Raw genomic sequence first — 7,970 nt, 5'->3', positions numbered from 1 at the left:
AGTCTTCGACGCGGGTCTCATAGGATTGTCATTGACGTCATCCACGACGATGGTGATGACCTGAGTGCCAGACAAGCCCTGGGCATCCTTCAGAAGGATCTCCACTGCCAGTTCCCGATGCTGCTCCCGGTCCAAGATGTCTTTGGTCCAGACCTCCGCCCCTCCTCGCCCGCTGTCTAAAACTGAAGGTGGAGGGAAAGGAAGTGTATTTCAAAATAAGTCATTAAGATATTTTTTTTTTATCTGTATGCGTGTATTGGTGGTATTGCAGCCCAGTTTCCCCGACCCCCAACCTCTCTCTCGTTAACACTTCTCTGTAATGGTAATTGTCTTTTGGCGTTAACCAGCGATTCCTCAAAACATTAAAATTATAATGTCTTTTCCAGTATTTCTTTATTTTGAATTTCAGGTTTATCATATACACTAAATAACTTCAACACTGCGCCGTTACGATAACAAGGGGTGGCTCCAGAGAAAAGGCAAGGTAATGATCACAGCCACATTCCCACTTAAACCGAAAACTTTCACATTAATCGCCCTAGACACCTATACAGAGGGCTCTTCAGCAGCATATCGAACCCCCTACACAGACACTGAGCCATTTATTCCTATTTTGGACATATTCTCGCCTCCCTGATATTGAGACCCTCTTTTAAAATACCTTTTCATCACAAGAAATATTCCCTGAATTTCAAACTGCATCTTATTGAAAGTGACGGAGATTTACTTCCTCCTGTACATGTACATCAGGCGAGAGAGAGAGAGAGAGAGAGAGAGAGAGAGGTAACAGAGTGCATCACTCACGTGCAGAGTACTTGATGTCAACATATTCCTTGACTGCTTCCGAGTTAGACGGAGAAAGCGTGAAGGAAAAGGGCGGCCCGTGCCCCAACGCCCACTCGTCTTGGTCGGTGGCGGTCAGCACGCCCAGGAGCATGGGCGGGCCGCCCTCAGCCACGTGGAAAACAGGGTCGGTTGCAGCAGGCGGGGCGGGCAATCGTTGACGTCGGTGACGCTGATTGTGAGCGTTGCCGTCGAGGACAAGGGGGGTTTCCCCCGATCGACGGCAATCACGTTGGCAATGCCAAGGGCTCCCTCGGGGGCCTCTCGGTCTAACGCCCTCCACAAGCTCACCACGCCCGTCTCGTCGACCGTGAGGGCTCCCCAGCCGCCCACGACGCTGTATTCCACGCCCTGTTTGCCTTCCTGTTGGGGATGTTCGATGTTTCACCGTTCAGAATAGATGGCCTCAAAAATAAAGAATTCTATGTACTAGTTTCTGTGATTAATACTTTTACTCAAGTACTGTTAAGTAAAGATCTTATATATTGTTGTGGATGAATAAAATTTACTTCTTTTAGTCAGATTCATCCAAAAACGGTAATAACGAAAAATGGAAAAATAGTAATTTAAAAATCTGCTGATTAAATTTAAACAATTTATTTTTTTTGTCAGATACATTAGTTAAAAATGATACAAAATCAGTAATAACAAAAAGGGACTAAATAATAAATAAAAAATCTGCTGATTAAATTTAAAAATTGTGAACTTTTGTTTGTCAGATATTTTAGTTAAAAATCATAAAAAATCAGTAATAACAAAAAGGGACTAAATAATAATTTAAAAATCTGCTGATTAAATTTAAACACGGTGTTCTCTTTTTGTTAGACACACTGGTTAAAACTCATCCAAAAACAGTAATAACAAAGAGGACATTGAATTATAAAAAATGGAAAAAACACGATTAAAACGAAGATTAATAATAAAAATAATGTTGATTAAAACTTAAAATGGCCAATATCATTACCCTTACCGCCCACAATGCCGTGCGACAAAAAAATAAAACCTCCACCCATAAAATAACCAATACATAACAATAATAATAACGAAAATTATGACGACATCCCAAAATAAAGATAACATAAGTCCACTGACCATATCGAAGTCATAGGCGGGTAAGGCAGCCAGGACAGTCCCAGGGGCAGCGTCCTCCCTGACGGTGACACGCACTTGAGCCCTGGGGAAACTCGGGGCGTTGTCGTTCAGGTCTTTCAGGCGAACTTTGACCCAGGCCGAGTCGAATGACGCCACATCAGACCCAGCCTCCTCGACCCTTTGGAGGACCGGGGTAATTTGTGAATGTTCATTATTATGAGTGTTTGGATACGTACATGTTTGTTTATACGTGCAGGTAAACATTTGCTTAAGTAAAAGTTTTTGGTTATGGGAATTTACACACACAGACACAAACACACATACTATATTTATATATATACATATATATCTACTGTATATATATGTATGTGCTATATATATACATATATATATGTAATATATATATATATATATATATATATATATATATATATATATATATATATACTATTATATATATATATATATATATATATAATCACATATGTACATACAGTATATATATATATATATGTTAATACATGTATATATATATACATATACATATTACATATACACAATAAATACATACATATAAAGCAAACAAAGAAACGGAGACCAAGAGAGAAATGCTTATGTGAGCCGCCTAAGAATTGGTCCACGATTCGGTCGGCAGTCTTATTTGCATATCCGTCTTGCTTTCGGGAAAGGATTGGTTCAGTGGCACCTCAACGCGGCCATTATTGCCTTACCTTGTCTGTGACTTGTATCAAGAACCTGAATCCCTTGCGATGGCTTTCGTCCTCGAAGTCGAGCGTCTGACGGGCGTACAAATGGCCCAGGTTGCCCATGGTCCTGATGCCGAAATGGTCCCATCCAATGCCGCTCTCCTCCACGACCTGGGACATTTGAAATGGCACTTTTTTTTTTTTATTTATTTGAGTGCAAAGACATGCTTTTATAAATGCACACACACACACACACACACACACACACACACACACACACACACACACACACACACACACACATATATATATATATATATAAATAAATATATATATATATATATAACTAATGGCAATATTTGATAAATAAAAAAAAGACTATTTGTAAAATGACTCAAAAAACACAAGCTAGGAACATGTAACCTCACCCATCATGTAGAGAGCAATGGTAATGGCATTATTCTTTCATAGCCTAACATTAAATATTTATGTATTGATGATTAAGTTAATCTCGTTGTCAACTGATACTGCATCAAATAATAACTCCAAAACCAGAAAATTCTTGACTCTTCCACAACAAATATTTAAAACTATATTTTAAATTCTGACTTTTTTTTCATGACAGATTTCCTGAAATTTTACCCGGAAACGTAATCTCTCTCTCTCTCTCTCTCTCTCTCTCTCTCTCTCTCTCTCTCTCTGTAATTTGTTTAAAGACTGATATCCATATTTCCTGAAATTTTGCCAATAAATGTAATCAGTCGCTCCATTCCTCACATTCCTTCTCTCTCTCTCTCTCTCAGAGTTGTTACAACAAATAACTGTTATGATGCATTCGATTCTTTCAAATGAATGTTACTTGATCTCTCTCTCTCTCTCTCTCTCTCTCTCTCTCTCCAGGAATTGTTACAACAAATAACTGTTATGATGCATTCGATTCTTTCAAATGAATGTTACTTGATCTCTCTCTCTCTCTCTCTCTCTCTCTCTCTCTCTCTCTCTCTCTCTCTCTCTCTCTCTCTCCGTACCCTGTAGAAGAAGTAGTTATTGACATCCCTGTCATTGACCGAGATCTCCAGCAGCGTCGAATTATCGGGGGGGTCGTCGCCCCAGGTCTCGTCGACGTCTGCTTCCCACATCCTCCGAGCCAGGCGGGGGGAGTTGTCATTCACGTCGACCAGTCTCACGAACACGATGGCCGTGCCTTTCGGGTTGGGAGAGATGAATGAATGAATGAATGAATACCAGGTAATGTAAAAAATAAATAATGTTAAAATAATAAATAAAATAAAAATAATGTAAAAATAAATAAATTATACATAAATATCTTAATAAATAAGATAAATAAGGAAAAAGTAAAGAAAGGAAAAGTAAGTAAATGAATAAATAAAATATATTAATAATTAAATACATGAATACATAAACAAATAAATAATAGGTTAAATATATTAATAAATAAAATAAATAAGCGAACTGATAAATAAAAAATAAATCAATCAATAAAATAAGTAAGATTTTGGATATGGAATACGACAAGATACAGAAATATACACTCCCAGTGGCATTTTCCGTTCAGGTTTTCTTGTATTTCTTTATCAGGCCAAATAAACAAACAAATGAATATCTATCTATCTATCTATCTACATTATATATATATATATATATATATATATATATATATATATATATATATACTGTATATATATATATATAAAGTAAAAAAATAAGCAAGATTTTGTATCTTGTATTATACATTCCTGGTGTTTTCTCACATCCCATCATCAGGTGAAACAAAAAACAAATAAATAAATATACAAATAAATAATTATATAAATAAATACAGTAAAACCATATGAGCATGATTTGGATACTGAATAATACGAGATTTCTCGGTGGCACATTCCATCTATGTTTCTTGCATTTCATCCACAGTTTTAAGATCAACAACTCACATAACAAATCTTCATGTGATGTGAATAAAGAGTTCCCGTTCTTAAAATGAATCTGACATATCTTTGCACTAGTAGCCCAGTCAACTATTCCTGTACGACAATAGCTTATATACCACCTAATGAATTTACTTCACAATATGTGAAGCCGAGGGCGGAATTTGAATATAGAATTTAGGCCAAAGGCCAAGCACTGGGACCTATGAGGTCATTCAGGGCTGAAATGGAAACTGAGACTAAAAGGTTTGAAAGGTGTAACAGGAAGGCAACCTCGCAGTTGCACTGTGAAACAATTGTTCGGAGAGGGTGGAAAGTAAGATGAAAGACAGATAATACGAACAGAGGTACAGTAAAACGAATGAATGATGTTGCAGCTAGGGGCCGAAGGAAAGTGCAAAGAACCTTAAGTAATGCCTACAGTGCACCGCGTGAGATGCACTGATGGCGCTAACCCAGTACGGAGGTGAAGCTGAGATTGAAACAAAATCTTAAAATAGAACAAGGGGAGATTATTTCCCAACAAACTCCTGATGAAAATAAAAAAACTAATCCTTGAGACGTATCTTATGAAAATTCATCTGTCATGGAGGGGATTATTACGGTAAAGAACGAGACACAGCCTTCACTTCCTCTTAATTAATGAAAGGAGAATAAAATTCTTAAACGAAAAATCTTCCCAAGTCTCAAAACTATTCCGTAAGCCTATGCACAAGCCTCGTCATCAACGGGGCCGTCTAATAAAAACACCCGATACAGAGCCACTTTTGAAGTGTATTGTATTTCATTCTCTTTATTGGAATTAAACCAGCTTAGTATATTCTGTCCAATCTTCTTTATTTTTTTTTACCGTTACCAGCTTGATTATCATAGTCTTGTTTCTTCATTTCACACTCTTGCATATGAAAAGAAGACATAATACTTCTCTCTCTCTCACTCTCTATCTCTCTCTCATACATATATATATATATATATATATATATATATATATATATATATATATATATATATATATATATATATATATATATATATGCCCATGCTCTACACACACACACACATATATATATATATATATATATATATATATATATATATACTGTATATATATTTAGAAAACCATTTTGTACTGTTTACATAAGGAATATCTATAATGTTTAAATAAATCTGAGAGTAAACAAAAATTTGAGAATTTGTATACAGTCAACATTTCAGCATTACTGTGGATCTATCATTTCTTTTGTATCAATGTATGTACGTATGAATGAATGTATGTATATATACACATATATATACATATATGTATATATGTATATATATACATACATACATACATATATATACACACACAAACTATTGTCTAAACATGCACATAACTTCAACGGAGAATTAGAGAATCACTCACCCCTGAGGCCCCCTCCGTCAGTAGCAGCGACCTGGATGTGGTACTCTGGCGTCGTCTCTCTGTCCAAGCAACAGACGGCAGTCTTGATGAGGCCCGATTTGGGATTCACCTTGAAGACGGGCTCGCCGGACTTCTCCTGAAGGGCGTTCCTCTCTATGGAGTACCTGAGCCTCGCGTTCGCCCCTTCGTCAGGATCGTCGACGTCGGTAGCGGACACCGTGATGACGGGAAGGTCTGGAGAGAGAGAGAGAGAGAGAGAGAGAGAGAGAGAGAGAATTATTAGATCAGTCACATTATCAACCGGTGAAGTACAGAATTATGCGATAAATTTTCTCAGCCTCACCAAACATTTTGGATTAACTCACCGCCACCAGCTTCGCTATATCGTCTTTTTCAATCCCCCCAATTTTTAATTCTTATCTTTATCACTCCCCGCGACTATTTCTTCCCCCTGTTATCGTGTATTTCATCCCGTTTCTCAATCCCCCGTCCTTGTATTCCACATTCTTCCGTCAGTCGTTACTTTTCCAGCTTCCTTTTTATTACCCTCGATACAGATCCGGCCAAAACTTCTTTTTCACAGTTCGACTCACTCCACCGACTCTTTTCCATTCCCTTCCTTTGAGCGTAATCAGCAATAATATTGATCCCTATCAGTAATTCAGTCTTACAGCTACCACGTTCATTCCAGCATTTCTCGGGCATAAGTAAAACCAGTCACTTTTTTAGCAAGCGCTCCTTTTTCCACGTCTAATTTCCGCATAAATATGATACCACGCTCTGCGTGATTTCAGTCATCCCCCGTTTTTCGTCAGAGACTGTTCGCTGGCTTTGGCTCTCATTTTTTAATTAACGACCGATTTCTTTTCGTACGTTACAAGTCCCTTTTGCTGAAGCATTGGTTAGTCTTGCTCTTGCGCCATCTGCTGCCGAAAAAATGCAAATTTAACCCCCCAGGACTGGGACTTCAGCGAAAGCTTTTAGCATTTATATCTCGACGTCTGTTGTACACTTTTTCAAGCCTTTTATTATGCTTAACTTTTGTCGCTCTGACGTTCGGCTAATTATTATTCCGTCGTTCAACCAGACCACTGAATGATTTCCGGACGATTCTGCGTATGTATTTCTTTACTCTTATTTGTTTCTTTTGCAAAAGTAGTAGAGCATCTTTCTTCATTAAAAACATCTAAAAAATGTCAAGATAAAAAAGCAGCGCATGTTTCACGAAACCCCGAGTAGCTATAGTTATTTATTTCATTCTTGTTTTCTGTTAACAAGTACCTACGCTTCTTCTGTTTCACAGTCCAACAAAAGCCACGATCAAACTGTGAATGTTAATGTGATAAAATATTCTATAGCGAAAAGATCCGTTATTGAATTTAACAAATAAGGGGAAAAATATGTCCTACTGAAATCATCAAAGCGACATTCAACCGTTCTTGAAGGATACTCAATAATACTTCTAAAACTTGTGTACTTTATCAGACCTTCTAACCACTAAAATTTCATGGGTTCAAAAGCAATCTTGAGGATTTCTGTCTTCGGTTCTTGCGCTCGTGCGCATGTGCATCACAGAGAATAAATCTAACCGCCATCCAGGTAAGAATTTATAGCCTTATCTTCATAATTTGTGTGGTATTTTCGAGAATTATTGGCAAACCTTCCCTTCCTATAAGACCGAAAACTGATCAAGCTTCTGCAACGCATATCGGCTGTAAGGACTCGGTTATCAGCTCCCAAGAATACGTAGCCATTAAAACATCATAAATTGTATGTTTTTTTCTCGTCTCCCTCTTTTTAAAATGTCTAACAAAGCCCAGGACTTTGTCCCCATTCATCTCAGCACACAGCAGAGAAAACAAGCGGTTATCTGGGTCCTCAAACCAGAGCAGTGCAAGAATGGCCTGACAGAGAGACAAATCATCCGGCCTAATCCTTCTCTATTTCAGAATAAGTAACCTGAACCATCTCCAGAGG

At 37.6% G+C, this 7,970-nt stretch overlaps 1 pseudogene; it reads right to left on the bottom strand.

Annotated features, from left to right (window-relative positions):
* Nucleotides 1–7,970, bottom strand: part of LOC136834046 (putative neural-cadherin 2) — a 316,958-nt pseudogene that overhangs the window by 12,161 nt on the left and 296,827 nt on the right.

The sequence above is a fragment of the Macrobrachium rosenbergii genome, chromosome 53 (genome assembly GCF_040412425.1).
Source record: "Macrobrachium rosenbergii isolate ZJJX-2024 chromosome 53, ASM4041242v1, whole genome shotgun sequence".
Lineage (NCBI taxonomy): Eukaryota > Metazoa > Arthropoda > Malacostraca > Decapoda > Palaemonidae > Macrobrachium > Macrobrachium rosenbergii.
This window is presented reverse-complemented; position numbering and strand designations above follow the sequence as displayed.